Raw genomic sequence first — 13313 nt, 5'->3', positions numbered from 1 at the left:
CGTATGGACCCCAAAGCCCTTTGTGTCCAGCCTTTGAAAAAGGCCATCGGACGAGTCCGGCACCGTTCGGTGTGCGGTCGGAGGAGCTGAAGGATCTGCTCGGGCGAGCGTCTATCTTAGAAGAATACCGTGCATTGATGGGCACGGTGATTGAAAGGATTTCATCCGCGGAGAGCGGGTTGCACGAGGCCGTCAGGAGTTTACTGACAGGTTTTGAGGTACGCGAAATGATGCACCTTTTGACAGTTCTGCATATAAAAGACGCGCCCTGTATAGATAGTAGCCCCTGAGACTCGATGCGTTGTCAAAAATGATGGCGCGCCGAGGATCATAGTCCCAGGTATAACATGTCGCCATTCCTATGTAGGTGGCGAAGTGTCCGGTTGCTAGCCGGACTGATGAATTTGCCGAGCTAAAGCGGCAACTTGACGTGGCAGATGCCGACATCGCGCTTGTTAACAAGCAGCTTGACGAGGCACAAGGTATGTAATTTCTCCGAAGACACCCGGTAAGAGGAGCTTGATGCCTGTACCTTACAACATGTGTGCTTGATGCAGATGGTGCCGCTGCCATGGAGAACCTTTGGGCGGAACTTGCCCAAGCCAAGGAGCAGGCCAGGAGAAGCGATGCGGCTGCCTTAAAGGCGACTGAAGAGCTGAAAGCCGAACAGGCTTCTCACTGCCGAAGCAAGAAGGAAATGGCCGAGATGGCTGTGAAGTTGAAGAATGCTGCCGACCACTGCGAGCTTCTTAAAAAAGAAGATCAGGCAGAACAGGAGCACCTGAAGAAGGCCTCTACCGAGGCCAAGCATGCTCGCTCTGCGATGAGAGCTATGAAGGAGGAGCTACGTCAGGCCGGAGATATCGCGGCTGGAAAGCCCTTTATGCTGCGGATGAAGTTCGTGGATCCTAAATATGCTCCGTTGGACCGGTTGTGGAGTGCGGTGGACACTTACCTGGACTTGGCGACGAGTGCCGCAGACGCGTCCGAACACTTCCGAGATCAAAAGGATCAAGAAGTGGAAAAGCTTTTCTGGTCGCAGTTCCACAATCCAGAGCGCCCACTTCCATTAACTGATCGTTTGGCCGCATGGGCGGAGCTGAATAGGTTATCTGGACTCGCCATGAAGTATGTCATGAGTCATCTATGGCCGGAAAGGCCTGAGCCGAAGAGTTATTTTAGCTTGGTGCAGCAATTCCTTGGTGCGGTGCCGCATATCAATGCAATGAAGAGGTCAGCGTGCATCGAGGGTGCGCGGATGGCTCTTGCCTGTGTCAAGACATACTGGGCGGAGATGAAGGCTACCGATGTTGCATCCCAAGATTCTGACAAGAGCCGAGTAGCTGCCGAGCACTATTTTCAGGAAGTTCTGCAGGGTGCTCGTTTAATAGAAACGCAGTGCTTGCAGGATATTATGTTCGAATAACATGTATTATTGTAAAACAATGTTTTGAGGGAATATAAGAACTTTTTATACTTGTGCCTTCAAGAATTAAAATACCTCCTGTGCGACCGTTAATGTATATGTATATATAACCTGAAAGATGGCAGTCGTCGGCTTCAGCCCCCACGCATATAATGCGGGGGTGTTCGCAGAAGGCACATTTTCACACTTGATCCAACGTCTTGGTCCTATAAAGGAGGTGATAGCGCAGCGAACTAGGCAACCGGACTATAATGCTTTATCACTTTCACTTAGCCATAGGAGTTTGACAGTGGGGCTACTATATAGCCCCTGGGGCACCGCGCTCACCCGACTTCGCGGCGCGTGTGTGCCTGGCCGGGAAACGGCCCTTCGTTAATGCAGAGGAATCCTAAAGATTCCGGCGGGTCATCGAGTGGTGGACCAGTCTCACGCTATATCATGACAGTCAGTTTTCGGATTTCCCTACTGAGGTGCTCGCCTGGCCGAACTGGGGCACAATCGCAGTAGTTCTCCTGGTGCCGCCTTAGCCGATAGAGCGGAACGTAAGGCAGCAAAACATAGGAGCCGGGCAAACCCAGCATTTGACCAAAGACATGATTCGGAGCTGATGCATATAAGGCCAAACTCGTGACGCCGAACACTCCCTAAGGTATTCGGTCTTTATGAAAACGGGCTGAAGAGCAACTTTAGTAATAAGCCCCTAGTGTCCAGGTACGCGCAAAATTCTGACGTGGCCACATGCCAAGACGCCAGCCTCCACCTCGGTTATAGCAAGAAACTGGGGGATGTTTATCAACAAGAGACGGTAAAAAAGGTTTACGCAGGGTATTAATCTGAAAAGAATCCTTGGAACGGGTCCCTACTGCACGTCTGCGTCTGTGTCTCCGTTGTGCCGTATCCTGGATGGGTGTAGCATGGTGTTCATCTGTAAAAGAGAGGAACTTAGTTGAAAAAGATCGTGCGAAAATGTACGTTATATTAAATAAACAAAGTACAATTTAAAAATGAATAAAATTGAGCTTTATTGTCTCTTGTTGTACATGCGCGGAGCCCCTTGAACGGGGGTATGCTGCTAGTAAGCCCTTGTATGTTTATGCTGGACTCGTCTAGCCATGTCCGGGGTCTGAACGACCTGTTTAGGTGCTTTGATTAGTGAAGCCGGTTTAGTGTGTGGCTGTTAAGGCAGGCGCACAATCTTCCGCGCTCGAGGAACACTCGATATTTTCCTTTAATGAGATGATGCCTCGTGGACCGGGCATTTTAAGTATAAGAGATGCATAATGCGGTATTGTGTTAAAGCGGGCGAAAGCTTCACATCCCAGTAGTGCTTGATAGCTACTTGTAAATGGGGCGATGTGGAAGGTTAGCTTTTCGCGGCGGAAGTTATCGGGTGAGCCGAACATAACTTCTAGCAGGAGAGAGCCCGTACAATGGGCATCTGGGCCTGGCGTTATCCCTTGAAAGGAAGTGTTGCTATGGCGAATTGTTGTTGGGTCTATCCCCATTTTGCGGATTGTGTCCTGATATAGCAGGTTTAAATCACTGCCGCCGTCCATTAGGACTTGTGTAAAGTGGAGTCCGTCAATCGGATCTAATTAATACCAAGGCAGTCCAGCCTGCATTCCGGATACTTCTAGAGTAATCCTGATGGTCGAAGGTGATTGGTTTTAACAACCAGTGGCAGGACTCCTCTGGGTATGCCGTATGGCGCGTATCTCTATGGGCGCCACTCTGTTCTTCCCTTTTGTCACGTGAAGTGAATTTACTGTTTTGACTTCTTGTGGGAAATTCTTTTGTTTTCCGGTGCCCTGCTTGTGGGGTTCGTCATCGTCCTCGCTTGATGTGTCGAGGCCCTTGTGTTCGGTGTTGAGTTTGCCGGATTGCTTGAAGACCCAACAATCTCTGTGGTATGGTTTGCAGGCTTCCCGGGAGTACTGTGGATTTGACATATCTTGTCCAAGATTTTTCTTAGGTTAGATAGCTCGTCCCTGTTATCCTTGAGGGGCAGCTTTTGATTCTGCCGAGAGCTTTTGAATCCGGCGTTGACTGCCGTGCTCTTCGGGCTGTTTCCCTTGGTCCGGCGCTGGTCCTTGCTGCGTCGCGGTTTCTCGTTTCCATCCCTAACTTCGGATGTACTTGGGTCGCTGGTACTGCATCGTGCCAACCAGCTATCCTCTCCTGCGCAAAAGCGGGTCATGAGGCTTGTTAATGCGGCCATTGTTCTTGTCTTTTCTTGGCCGAGGTGTCTGGAGAGCCATTCGTCTCGAACACTGTGTTTGAAAGCTGCTAAGGCTTCGGCGTCCGGACAGTCGACTATCTGGTTCTTTTTAGTAAGAAATCTGTTCCAGAGTTTCCGGGCTGACTCTCCGGGTTGTTGAGTTATATGACTTAAATCATCTGTATCCGGAGGTCGGACATAGTTCCCTTGAAAATTTGCCCGAAAAGCATCCTCGAGCTCTTCCCAACTTCCAATGGTGTTTTCGGGAAGGCTTAAGCCAATGCCGGGCTGGCCCTTTGAGTTTGAGGGGTAAGTATTTTATGGCGTGGAGATCATCTCCTCTAGCCATGTGTATGTGGAGGATGTAATCCTCAATCTAGACTCCAGGGTTTGTTGTTCCGTCGTATGCCTCTATGTTTACGGGCTTGAATCCTGCCGGAAATTCATGATCCAGCACCTCATCAGTGAAACATAGGGGGTGTGCGGCACCCCTATATTTGGGTGTACCGTGATGTTCGGATACTTGATGCGTTGCATTGCTTACTAGAGCTTGCTTTCTTGGCCCGTAGATAGATCTAGCTGGGCCATCTTTTTGATGCAAATCCTTGTGCGGACCGCGTGCCCGATTGTGCGCGGCGCCATTTGCCGCACTATGTAGGCCATGGGGTCGGTTATCCGACCGGGTGGCTTCCTTATTTTTTGATTGCGGAGGCTCTAAGGCTTCTTCATCAAATTCCGGCAGTAATTTTCGCTTCGGATAACTCTTTGTGTGGCGACTGTCGCCATATCTGTCTGCGGTGTTGATTACTTTGCTCCATCTAATTCTGAGTGCGTCTTCCGCTGTTTTGAGCTTCCGTTTCTGCTTTTTCAGGCTACGCGCAGTGGCGATGAGCCTTTTTTGGAGGTTCTACTGCTCCAGCAATCTGTCCGGCGTGAGGTCGTCCGGACTGTTATCTTCGCCGGGGACGGGTTGTTTATCCAAGTTGCCCTGTTCGGACGATTGCTCGATGGCATGTTCGTCATGCGCCGGTTCGCCCTGCTCTATGGCTGGGTCTGTATGGCCGCTGTCTCTATCGAGGTGGGGTTTGGAGCGGCGCTTACGCCGCCGCTTTGACTGCTTTTCGAGGGAACGATCCCTCGTTGCGCCCCTTTGTTCCTCGTCGTTGTTTCTTTTAGGTGTGTCCACCATGTATACATCGTGGGATGAGGTGGTTGTCCAGTGCCCTATAGGCGCTGATTCCTGTTCGTCTCCTACATCGTCGTCCATACCGTCGATGTCTTCAAAGTCGAAGTCAAGCAAGTCGGTTAAAACATCGACAGAAGGCTACGAAGTGGGTGGTGGGTGGGCTTTGAATTTCTTCATCCTCCGCATCCCAACCTTGCTAACCATAGTCCGGCCAGGGCTCTCCTGATAGAGAGAGAGAGATTTTAGTGAATTCAGAATGTCGCCGAAAGGCGAGTGCTGAAAGATGTCCACGGCGGTGAACTCCATGATCAGCGCCCAATCGGATTCGATTGGCAGGGGCGCGGAAGGTTCGGAGTTCGGAGAGGAGTCCGACACCTTGGAGTCACGAGCTTCGCAAAGGACAGGTATGGTGTTCGGCTCGATCATCATAGAGATTGCAGCCCCCGAGGCGGTGTCCAGCCACCTGTCCTCGATTGGCGCAGTCGGCTCCGAGCTAAGGGTCGGAGCGACACTGGTGCAGCCTCCAGGGCACTGTTCGGCTGCAGAGCTAGATCATGCCCATCGTGACAGTGCGGCGCGCTTGGCTGTGGCTCGAACCCGTCGAAGATCAAGTCTCCGTGGACGTCGGCCGTGTAGTTCAAACTTCCAAATCTGACCTGATGGCCAGGGGTGTAGCTTTCGATCTGCTCGAGATGGCCAAGCGAATTGGCCCGCAGTGCAAAGCCGCCGAATACGAAGATCTGTCCGGGGAGAAAAGTCTCGCCCTGGACCACATCGTTGTTGATGATCGGAGGAGCCATCGGGCCTAAAGATGACGACACAGAGGAACTCTCAATGAAAGCACCAATGTCGGTGTCAAAACCGGCGGATCTCGGGTAGGGGGTCCCGAACTGTGCGTCTAGGCGGATGGTAACAGGAGACAAGGGACACGATGTTTTTACCCAGGTTCGGGCCCTCTCGATGGAGGTAAAACCCTACTCCTGCTTGATTAATATTGATGATATGGGTAGTACAAGAGTAGATCTACCACGAGATCAGAGAGGCTAAACCCTAGAAGCTAGCCTATGGTATGATTGTTGTTCGTCCTACGGACTAAAACCATCCGGTTTATATAGACACAGGAGAGGGTTAGGGTTACATTGAGTCGGTTACAATGGGAGGAGATCTACATATCCGTATCGCCAAGCTTGCCTTCCACGCCAAGGAAAGTCCGATCCGGACACGGGACGAAGTCTTCAATCTTGTATCTTCATAGTCCAGGAGTCCGACCAAAGGTTATAGTCCGGCCATCCGGACACCCCCTAATCCAGGACTCCCTCAGTCGCCCTCATCGCCTCGGTTCCCGCGAAAACAATGCCAAGGCTGCCGTGCTGCCGTGCCGGTTAGCCTCCATTGATGCCTCACGGGAGGCGCAGTGAAGATGCCGCCGACGCGCGTCCCGCCCACTCCCGCCACGCGTCCTCCCGCATGCCGTCTCCCCGCTGCCCCCTCCGGCTATAAAAGGCACCCACTCCCCGCCGGTGAGCGCCACAGCCTCCCCCTCTCCCTCTCGCAAAAGCCTTCTACCCGCTGACGAGCAAAGCAAACATGGCCGAGAGGTTCCCAGGCGACGACGCAGCGGCGAACGGCTTCAGCCGCTGACACCTCCAAGAGCTGGAGGCGCGCTTCCTCTATGAGGCCGAGTACCCGGCGCCCCCTGACATGCGCGTGCCGGGGGCGTGAAGACTGAGCGTCGGCGGTGTCCCTGTGCCGCCGGTACTCGAAGGGGCGGCACGGAGGGTGGAGATTGCCCGCATCCATTCCTCGCTGACGGAGGAGCAGCGGAACCAGCCGAGGTACGCGCCCGACACCCAAACGCTGTGGACGATGTACTTCCAGCGCCACCGCGAGGAGCAGATCGCCTCCATCAACGGCATCATTCCCCGCGGCCGCCTCAACGCCAAAGGACGACGTGAGTGGTGGGGCTTCCCCGGCCGCACCCTCGACGCCATCCTCGACGACATCGAGACCGGCAACGTGCCGCGGCTGGAGTACCCGACGCGACTGTCCTCCTCTCACCGCCGGGGCAGTTCTTGGATGCCGCGGCGAATGGAGCCAGGGTCGTCCTTGTCGTCGGGCTCCGGCTCGCCGGCCCTCCACCCTGTCAGGCCCGAGCTAAAGGGGATACCGCCCGGGCATCGCGCTCGCAGCGGCACCCTCGTCATCAACGAGCCCTCACCGCCTGCGATGGCACCAACGAGGCGCTCCCTACGCCTGGTCCGGCCGAAGCCCGAGCCGGGCTTGCTCCCCGTGAAGCCGGAGCACGTCGACATGGTGGCCCCCGACGACGAGTCCGCCCTCAAATGGGCGAAGGAGGACTACGTCCGCGAACAGGTACGCCGCCAGCGCCGGGCGTACCTGGAGCACCAGGCCCGTCGCCGCGCCGAGGAGGGTGGCGTTATCGTCATCGACAGCGACGAGGAGGGCGAGGCCGGGCCTTCAAGCGCCTAACCACGTGTCGGCGACCCCGTCCAGGGCTGCAGCAGGGACGTCGCAGGAGAGGCGCGACGACAACTACACCCGCTTCTACAAGCTTCTTGGCATGTAGAAGACGACGGCGGCGACGGCAGCGGCTAGGCTTTTTAGTTTGTTTTTTAAGTTAGGCATAATTCTTGCATGTTTTTACGTTTTTGTACAAATTTCAATGAAGTATGGCCGAGTTTCTGCAAAAATCGCCGAGTTTGCAAAACTTTGAAACGAACTTCACCGAACACAAAACAGCGTGGAGGAGGGGAAGAGGGCATGTAGAGATGAGCAGCTGGCCAGTGAACGACGACGCCCCGTCCATGAGAAGCCCGATTTCGACTTGCTTTGCTGGTCAATCCTGTTGTTGCCGCCGTTTCTCGCAGCGCCGCTCTTCTTCTAGCTCTCACAAACACACACATGGTGACGAACTCTACACACGCACGCACACACACATGCACCAAGGAAGATGACCAAAATGGCTTTGCCAAGAGAAACTTCCTTGATGCCCACCGTGGCTACATTGTGTATCTAGCCCTCACGTCCTCTTTCTCATTACTTGATATGCAACATATATACAAGGGGATGGCCTCACACATGTGCTAACTAGCCGCAGGTTCGGCCACTAACTCCACGTACCGCACGCCCAGGTAACTACCCTGGAATCCCTCCCAGCTAACAATTTATCCATGCAGCCACTAACTAACCCGTGCATGCATTTGACTCGACCAAACACAATACTGTTGTAGTTTGCACGCACACTCGCCACAACCCGGCCATCACATGGCCACATGCATGGCTTATTGCCATCAAATCCGTGTCCGACTGTGCTGTGGATCCGACTCTGGTGGAGGCCGCAAGTCCGATTTCGACTTGTTTTGCTCGTCGATGATTCCATAAATTGAAGAGAGGGCCAGGCCATGATGTACGAGCAGCTCAAACAAGCGCTTTGCGTTCCTGATTTTTAGTTGGCGAAACAGTAGCGGCTGGGCGATCGTCATCCTCGGGCCGGCAGTAGTAGAACCATCCGCCTCCACACCGCCGGAATCGATGAAGCTTCTCCCGGCCGTCCTCGGCCTCGCCTTCCTCCTCCTCGTCCTGAGTCCCAATGGCGTGGAGGCCCGGCCTGCGTCTACCGGTGATCATGAGAAGAAGCCATCGGGCGCCACCTTCTTTATCTTCGGGGATGACTTCGCTGACAACTGGAACCTCCCTCTGACCGACCCTATCACCGAGATGTCGCGGCAATGGGCTTACCCCTACGGCTCCAACTACGCCGATGCTGATGGGTTTCTGCGGCCGAATACCCCGCCCGGCCGCTTCTCAAAGTACAAGATCCATGAGAAAACGGCTTGTCAATGTTTCTGCCAGCACATACACTGCTTAGTCCAAACATTTTTTATATAAAACTTTTATACTTAAACTCAATTTATCAAGCGACAAGCTTTGTCAAAATATATTTTATATAGCTTAACTAGCATAGTTAACATCTTTAAATATAATAATAGTGTTTTCACAAAATACTCATTGAAATATACAGTTGTTGTACTAGAGTAAACTATACTTTGTAATAAAAGCTACTAAATTTTTGAGTCATTGGCCCTTAAAACATCTTAATTAAATATATTTTTCCTTTAAATGTGAGGATAAATAAATAAATAAACGACTAATCTATCCACCAGTCGACTGTTCATTTGCTTCAAATCCGCACGACCCGACAGCTGTCTGATCCAGATCCAACGGACCGCGTCGCTCCTGGTGCGCGCAGCGCGGGTGGCGGTAGCCGTTACCATCGATGTGTGTCGCTGACTAGTGGGTCCACTGGAACCGCCCATATCGCCCAATGCCACGATCCCCACTCGTCCCCTCTCGCGTTCGCCCGCACTACTTCTTCTTCCTCTGATTCCGGCCATTCGAATCTCCTCTCGCTCCCCTCCCCCTCGTGCACGACGGTTGCTGCTGGTGGCGCGTTCCGGTTCGCGGCGGACGACGACTGGTGGATACGGTGAGAAACGCATTCCCCGCGCCCTGTTTTCCTTCTCTTTTTGCTCCGCCGCTCTGGTCCGCCATTGATTTAGGTTGGAGCCGTCGAATCTGGTAGATTGTTGTTCCTACTAGGTTAGATTAAGGCCGGCTTCTAATTTCTGAGTCGAAGTTGAGTAGCGCATCCCCCATTCCCCCACCCATCCACCCGCCCCGCTCTGTATTTCCTGTTGCTCCGCCTCCATGCTTTGCCGTTGATTTTTGGTGCTCGGACTCTTTGATTCCGGCGGTCGTTGTTGCTATTAGGCTAGGTTATGTCGCCTTCTAAGTTCAGTTTGAATATGGTTCGGACATCTGGTTTAATTTTGTGGTAATCGTGGGCGTGGATAGGTCTTAGTGGTGGTAAGTGTGGTTGGTTCTAATAGGGATTTTGTGATGGTGTTACTGTTGTGGATGTGGTTGTTTAGGACATCCAATAATGTTTGGTGTTTATGGATTTCAAGTTGTGCATCAGTGGATGAGGATTTAAAAAGCAACCCTAAGTTTTTTCACATAATGTTGTTTTATGTTGGTTTTGTTAGATGCGGTTTGTCCATTGATTAGGCTTTTGTGCTGCTCCAATTAGGTTGTTTACATTGCTTGATTTGCTTGTTATGTTTTGTTCCGTTCAATTATCATGATGTCTATATTGAACTTACCAACTATATTGCACTCAAATTACCAGATGCTTTAAACTCTGTTATTTATCAGTGTTATCTTGTTATGGTTGAATTATCATGGTGATGGTTTTACACTTACCACTGTCATCTTACCGTAGTTACCATAAGTTTTTGCTAGACTAACTATATGTAGCACAACGCTTATTTCTCATTCATTTTGTTTTGGTTGGGTTATTAATGAGCATGTGTGAATGCTATTTCTTATCATTGGTAATTTGGTTGTAACTTACCAATTGCATTGTGCCTCAATTATCAGTCTCACATGCTTTTTATATACCTATGCTATCTGTTTTACTTTTTTTAGCATGTGCGACCAATTTGCAGTTTGCTTGTTTCCTTTTATCAGCTGTATTATTGCTTTGTCAAACACTGGTTTTATAAACAATGTATTCATTTTTTCCCTACGTGTCAGGGAGACAATGCCGAGGAAGCGTAAAGGAGATGGCGATGGAATCGATGAGGTTCCTTCGAAAAAGGTGAAACGCCCTCCTCCGCGGAACAGAGCCTCACCCAGTTCGCTTCTTCTAGCATGCAAGGACATGAATGATGACAGGAAGGGTGCCATTGATGATATGGATTTAACTAGCCTTCGAAACATCCAATGTGATCATCTATTCAACAATCTCAGTGTGTGGCTTGCTGATCTCTACGACCCCAATTCGCGTGAGGTGGTCGTACCAGGCCGAGGCAGGCTTCCGGTCAATGAAGAATACGTGCATCGTGTTATGGGTGTGCTGCGTGGAGGGAATGATGTCCCTTACAACCTCCCATCTGAAACTGATATTGAGTTAGGGCTTGAGTTGTTTGGCGAGCTCGGATATGCCCCTAAAATGACTGATCTTGTTGATCTCATAAAGGGTTCTGAAAATTCTGATGACACTTTCAAGCGTATGTGGCTTCTGCTTGCGGGGAATACAGTCATTGCCCCGACCACCTCCAACAAAGTTAGCCCCCGTTGGTATGCTGTGCTGGTAAGTTTTTTTGTGAATATGTCATTTTCTTTCTTGTGTGCCTGATAACTTTTATATATGTCAGTGTGATAACTTTCATATTTTTTGTGGTGCATTCGGTGAACTTCAGTGCTGTTTTTTATATTGCAGCGTGACATCAATGGTGTTAAGAATCTCAATTGGTCCAAATTTATTGCTGATGAACTGCACAAGGTGCTGTTGAAACGCAAGCCTACCAGGGGTTGCCTTCTTTTCTACAATGTAAGTGACGATGCTTTCCTCTTACCTTCTCTTTTGTCATTTGTCATTTTCTTTGTCATTTTGTGGCTGATTTTTGTAAGTGTTTACCATGGCGCTTCTGTTTTTCTTATCAGCTGTTGTACATTCATGCGATCGATCTTTCTGGACTTGGCATCGAACTGCCTGATGGTCCTTTTCCCATCAATGTATGGACAAAGAAGCTGATAACTCTTGTCCTCAACAAGGATGTTCAGGCTGACAAAGTTTCTTTTGGGAAACTACCGGTAATATATATCTATGTTTTTCAGTTCACAGTCTGCTTTTCAACTGCATTTTATTTTCATTGTTTGTTTGTTGTTACTTATCTGTGATGGCTACATTTTTTTCTAGTTGAAGCCTGAGTTTGGCATGAATTTCTGTCTCTTTGGTGGTGTGGAAGGTCTTGACAAGTTTATGCGTGTTCATACTGCCCCAAGCTGCAGTGAAGAGGTGAGCATGTAACCTAGTTTCTTGATCTTTTTTTTGTTGCTATTTTATGTTCTTTCATTGGCTGATAAATTATTTTTTGCACCCATTTGTGGTTACCCTGATTTGTTGCCAACTTGTCACTCTTTAGTAATCTGGATTATTTCCATTGTGGCATATCCTCTATATAAAATATAATTATGATGCAACCATGTGATAATTATTAGTGCAATGCCTTGATAACTTTGCAGCATTTCTGTGATAACTTGATATCATGATAACTTTTGGTTGCATTTATTATGATGATTGTAGCATTCCTGTGATAACTTGATATTCATGATAACTTTTGTTGCATTTTTGTGATAACTTACTAGTTATTTCCATTCTTTTTTCATTTTTTTATGTTGAACAGAAATTTGCCAAATCAACTCAGATAGTTGCTCTATTCACGTCCGCCATGGCTGGCATCCTAGGCAATCTTGTGGAATCATTCACCGCTTTAGATGATGAGGGCCATTCACATGCATCTCGTCAGGTAGACGCTGGATTGAACGTTATCTCCTCTGCCGCCCGTATGACGTCAAGGACTACGCGGTCATCGCAAGGCAGGCGGACAGAAAGTGCTGGAAAGAATGTGGCTGAAGATTCTGACAGTGATGACTATCACGGAGGCGATGATTCTGATTCTGACGCTGACTCCGATGATGATGATGATGACTATCGAGTTGTTCGTCGTCGCCCTAAAGATCCTTTTGTTGCTTCAGGCAGTGGTACCGTGGATGTAGATATGGGCAGCGGTCCAGCTGATGATGAGACCACACATCTTGATGGTGCAACTGTCAAAGCCCATGATGGCACATGACCAAATGTTGAAGACACCCCTATCCGCCCTGTCGGCGATAACCTCGTTGAGTCTCAGATCTTACTCACTGGAACATCTCATGCAGCATCCGTCGAATCAGGTGATCGAGGGCTTAGCCAGCAAGGTCTGATAGACACGCAAGCTGAGGCGGCCACTCACTCTTCTGTCAAGCGGTGCGGTGCTGAGCTTTTGAAAAATTTGGCTTACTAGAGGCGCAAGAAGCTGAGGCTACCATCACCCCCCCATTCAGCTTCACCAACTGTGCCATCACCCCCCGTCCAACTTCACCAGCTGTGCCTGCCAGCCCATCGCAAAGGCCGTCTTCACCAATTGCACTGTCAGCATCTGAGATTCATGAAGCTGTGAAGAAAGTTGTGGTCCAGGAGCTTGGTATACGCGTGGCTGAAAAGGGAACCGGTGCCTCCGTCCCACTGTCCACTTTGCGGAAGGAGGCCCCACGCAGGTGAATTATTATTTTCCAATGTCCTTATCAATTATGTGCCTGAAACAACATGGTAAATACAGTCGTTTGTTTAAGGTAGTTTGGGTAATTTCATGCCGGTGATCAACTTGCTTATTTTTTATCTGCAGGGCCCCCGGCAAACAATCTGTTGCTGCTAAGGATTCAGGGATTGCACCAGTGAAAAGGTATTCAAATTGTTACTTCCGTTCATGTTCAGCAGTTATTTTGTTCTTGTTGTGTGATAACTCATGTTGATGAACATTGATAACTTAACTTTGCCCCCCCTGGTAATTTAGAGT

The 13313-nt window shown here is 50.1% G+C and overlaps 1 protein-coding gene across 1 annotated transcript in view; it reads left to right on the top strand.

The window, feature by feature from the left end:
• LOC123072680 (ubiquitin-fold modifier 1-like) overlaps window positions 1–13313 on the top strand; it is a 69706-nt gene that overhangs the window by 38316 nt on the left and 18077 nt on the right. The window lies entirely within an intron of this gene.

The sequence above is a fragment of the Triticum aestivum genome, chromosome 3B, assembly GCF_018294505.1.
Source record: "Triticum aestivum cultivar Chinese Spring chromosome 3B, IWGSC CS RefSeq v2.1, whole genome shotgun sequence".
NCBI classification, from domain to species: domain Eukaryota; kingdom Viridiplantae; phylum Streptophyta; class Magnoliopsida; order Poales; family Poaceae; genus Triticum; species Triticum aestivum.
Note: the sequence above shows the minus strand (reverse complement) of the source record. Positions and strands in the feature narration are given on the sequence as shown.